Raw genomic sequence first — 4623 nt, 5'->3', positions numbered from 1 at the left:
TGGGGCCAGGATGGAGTTTTGGGGGGTGGGAGAGGAAAGCATGTAGGGCACCATGGTTGCTGAGAAGGGTCCGGGAGGGGTCCTCCCGGATGGGGCTGCACACTGAGCAGCTTTCAATAAATTCTCTCTTCTCACCACACTCCAAATTCTCGCCTTGAATTATTTCCTGCACAAGACCAAGAGAGGAGCCCTCTCTTGTGGTCGGGATCAGGATGCCTTTTTCAGGCAGAAAGATGGCCATCTGGGGGAGCAGGTCTTGGGGAGTCTACTGTGTCCTGGGCAACGTAGGGGCCACTTAGGCTTGGGGTCTGTCGTCTAAAGTGGGATGAGTCCACCTGGCTTCCCTGCGGCTCCCCTGCCGGGCAGCTGCTTTGGGGTCCACAGAGCAGTGAGGTCTCGGCACTGCCATTTACGGCTGTGTGATCTCTACCATGCTGTTTAATCTCCCCGAGTCTCCATTTCTTCATCTGTGAAGTAGTGACAACACCTACCACCAAAAACGCGTTAAAGATCAGAGGTAGATTTTTTTTTATTATTTTTTCAGAGACAGGGTCTCACTATGTTGTCCAGTCTGGTCTCAAATTCCTGGGCTCAAGCGATCTGCCTGCTTTGGCCTCTCAAAGTGCTGCGATTACAGCTATAAGGACTAATGAGTTAGGGCTGGAGTGTTCATGTTCGATGGAAAGGAGCCATCTTCTCCCCTCTCTGGGCATTTGGGACCAGTATTTTCTCTTTGTATCCTCCAAAAAAACATGCCACTTAAGTGCTGGCCACATGGAGATTATAGTCGATAAATGCCTCCCGGCTGAATAATTAACTACATAATGAGCATTTGTCTTTGTGTGAGTGATGAGACTATCAAAACCTAGAAGAGGGGTGAAAGCAAGGTGAACACACCAGCCTGTTTCACCAGCAGTGTTTTTTCTCTATAATCCTTGGCCATTTTGAACTGTCAGATTCTGATCTTAACTGCAGAGTTATAAATAAAATGCATGATTTGTACCTGTCCTACTTAGAAGAAAAATATGTGAGATCACATACAATACAAGGCACAGATATAATAGAGCCATTCAAACAAGGGTGAGAAACACGATTAGACGACTGGGCTGGAGGCGGCAGGAGAGACGCCCTATGCATGCACATCGGACTTGCTAAGGTGGAGGGAGTGCATTGATCTGACTGAAGACAGCGCGCTGTGTTTGCAGTATCTAGATCAACCATGATTTTTTTTTCTGTGTTTGGGAATATGGCAGGTTTCAGGTACCGTTTAGGGCACAGCTTCATCCGGGAGGGAGGCGGTGATACCGTTTGGATATTTGTCCCCTCCAAATCTCCTGTTGGAATGTGATCCCCAGGGTTGGAGGTGGAGTCTGGCGGGAGGTGTCTGGATGGTGGGGGCGGATCCCTCCTGGGTGGCTCAGTGCCCTTTGCAAGGGAGTGAGTGCATGCTCACTCTTAGCTCCCGTGAGAACTGACTGTGAAAAGGAGACTGCACCACCTCCCAGCTCTCTCGCTCCCTCTCCAGCCCCCCCTCCCGCCCCCTCACTCCCAGTCTCGCCCTGTGAGGTCTGCACACGCTGGCCTCCTTTCGCCTTTCTCCATAAGAGGAAGCAGCCTGAGGCCTCACCAGAAGCAGATGCTGGCTCCATGCTTTGGGTACAGCCTGTGGAACCATGAGCCACATAAACCTCTTTTCTCTCTAAGTCACTCAGCCTCAGGTGTTCCTTTATAGCAACACAACCACACTAAGACATTCCTTCCAAGTGGCCCTGGGAACAGCCCCTGAAACACCAGGCTTTCTCTGGGCTAGTAATGAGCAGCCTCCTGGAAAAGGGGCACCGAGCACCCCATTACCCACAGACAGGAGGGACACAGAGGCCCGCCTTCAGGGCCCCCCCAGCAAACTCAGTGGTGGGTGTGCCTGAGGTTGGGGGCTGTCCCTTCCCGAGGAGTCCCAAAGACCCCTTTGCTGCATAAAGAGGCAAAGGAACTATCTAGGGAGAAGCCACCCTGGGGCCCCACGACTGGAGTTGTGACATCTGCTGTAGCTCCTGTGACCATGAGGATCACATGGGACCCAGACACCTGGGGCTGAACCTCCTCACTGCTCCTCCCTCACCTCCTTCTGCCCCAGCCAGACTTTCCTCCTGCGCTGTGGCTCTCTAAATGCCCGTCCCGGCAGGCACGACCAAGCCAGGCTGACATCCTCATGAAGGAACTTGGTTCCTTCCTTCTGCGGCCTCCTCCGATTTGTGAGATATGACAGTGATCATAAGGATGCTGCCTCATGGGCCTCCTCCTTCAAGGCTTAAAATAAAGGACTGCGTGTCCTGGGTGCTGATTGTGTGGTTGAGGAAGCCGAGGCAGGTGCACAGTCATGCTGGGGCTGGTGGGTGACTGGAGCCCAGAACCCGTCTGGCTTCGGGGAGAAGCTTCATGCAGGGTGTCTGTCTAGCAGAAGCCAGCTATGTTGTGAGCAGTGGCTCAGCGTGGCTCTCTGTGGCCCTGTGACCTTGAATGAGTCACTCCTCATCTCTGGACTCAGTATCTTCCTCAATGAAAAGTGGGGGGTGGGGGTTGAGGGTGGGGATGACAGCAGAGGGCCCCCAAGTCTCCTCTGGGATTCTGTAGCAAGGATAGTGATGCTGCACCCTCAGTTTCTAAGTCACAGGTCAGAAGGAGCTCTCCGGAGCCCTCCCAGAGGCCGGGCACACAGACACCTGGCGCCGGGAGAGCACAGCTGGGCCCGGGCAGGCTCATCACATCCCACAGCTCCCTCTAAAGCCGTTCTGCCAGCTTACACGGTGTGTCATGAGAGCCTGGTGATGCACGGGCTGTGATTGAAATGAGCTACTGTCTGCCTTAATTAAGCTTACAGGGACTAAATGTGGCTGCTGACACGCTGAATGTAAATTACCTCTGATTCACATTTGGAATGGCTCCTCATGTCCCCTTTCTGTACATAACTGTCATGTGGCAAGATCTGGAATTGTTTTTTCTGGAGTTTGACGCTTGAGGGGGTTTAACTCTGGGGCTCTGCCCAAATCCCACCATTCATAGCTTTTGCTTTAGTCTGTGTGACACCATGACTGGTCAAATGACGGAGTCAGTCCTGAAAGACCAAAAGTCCTTTAGGACCCGGGGGGTGAGTGTTGCACAGGTGTGGTCTGACCAGTGACAGAACATGGACAGAGGCTGCTCTCAGACAGCTGGGTTTCTGTAGGACCCGCACCCGTGAGGCCTGGGCCTTCTCCGGCAGGCCCTCAAAACATGTTGAGGCCTGTTGTGTGCGCTGAGGTCTGAGGTCTGAGACTAGTTGGCTCCAAAAATAAACAATCGAGTCAGTCTTGAAAAGTTATAACAGAAACAAACCTCTCGGCAAAGAAAAGGAGGAGTCGTTGCCTAAAAGCCTCTTACAGAGTAAGGCGAGAGAGGAAAATAAATGGGGCAAGGCAGTGTATAATTAAGCGTAACCTGAAGGGTGTGGCACTGCCCGTGAAAGTGTCGGGCACACAGCAAGGCAGAGGAGCAGGGAGGGCGGAGGAGCGGGGAGGGCGGAGGAGCAGGGAGGATGGAGGAGCAAGGGGGGCAGAGGAGTGGGGAGGGCGAAGGAGCGGGGAGGATGGAGGAGGGGGGAGGATGGAGGAGCAGGGAGGACAGAGGAGCAGGAGGGAGGACGAGCAGGGAGGATGAGAGGAGCAGAGAGGGCAGAGGAGCAGGCAGGAGAGAGGAGTGGGGAAGGCAGAGGAGCAGGGAGGATGGAGGAGCAGGGAGGATGGAGGAGCAGGGAGGGCAGAGGAGCGATGAGGGCAGAGAAGCCAGGAGGGCAGAGGAACTGGGAGGGGAGAGGAGTGGGGAGGACGGAGGATTGGAGAGGGCAGGGGATCGGGGAGGGCTTGAGCCCTTGTTGCGTCTTCCAGGTGGGGCCTGGAGGGAGACAGATGCCGGGGGTGATGTGGGAGAGAAGAGAGGGTGTACCAGGCAGCAGGGGGCCGGGACAAAGGCACAGAGGGCAGCTAAGAAAAGCCTGGGTCACGAAGCACTGCAAACCACTTGACTTAAAACAATAGAACTTTCTTTTCTCACAGTTCTGGAGGCCGAAGCCTGCAGTGAAGGTGGGAGCCAGGCCCGCTCCCTCCGAAGGCTCCATGGGAGGGTTCTCCCCGCCTCCTCCAGCAGTTCGCTCTGCGGGCAGCCCCTGGCGTCCCTCGGCTTGCAGAGCATCACGCCAATCTCCACTTCTGTCGCCACACAAGCTTCTCCCCGTGGGTTTCTGTCTGTGTCTGTTTTCCCTTCTTCTAAGGACTATTGGATTCGAGTCCACCCTCATCAAGTGTGACCTCCTCTCAAATGATCACATCTCCAAGACCTTATTCCAAATAAGGTCACACTCACAGGTCCTGGGGGTAGAGCTTCAACATGCTTTTTCAGTGGACACATTTTAACCCATAACATCATATACAGAGGCCAGAGAGGCCAGCCCGCCTGACCTTCGGGGGAGGTACTGCTGAGGAGCATCGGGGGATGAGGTTGGAGGAGGATGTGGGGCAGACAGGGTTCTGGGTGGTCTCGGAGATGACGCCACAGCCATGGCAGTGGCCACCAGGGTCTCCTCCCTGAGAA

This window comes from Hylobates moloch, unplaced genomic scaffold (genome assembly GCF_009828535.3).
Source record: "Hylobates moloch isolate HMO894 unplaced genomic scaffold, HMol_V3 SCAFFOLD_1, whole genome shotgun sequence".
Taxonomy (NCBI): domain Eukaryota; kingdom Metazoa; phylum Chordata; class Mammalia; order Primates; family Hylobatidae; genus Hylobates; species Hylobates moloch.
Note: the sequence above shows the minus strand (reverse complement) of the source record.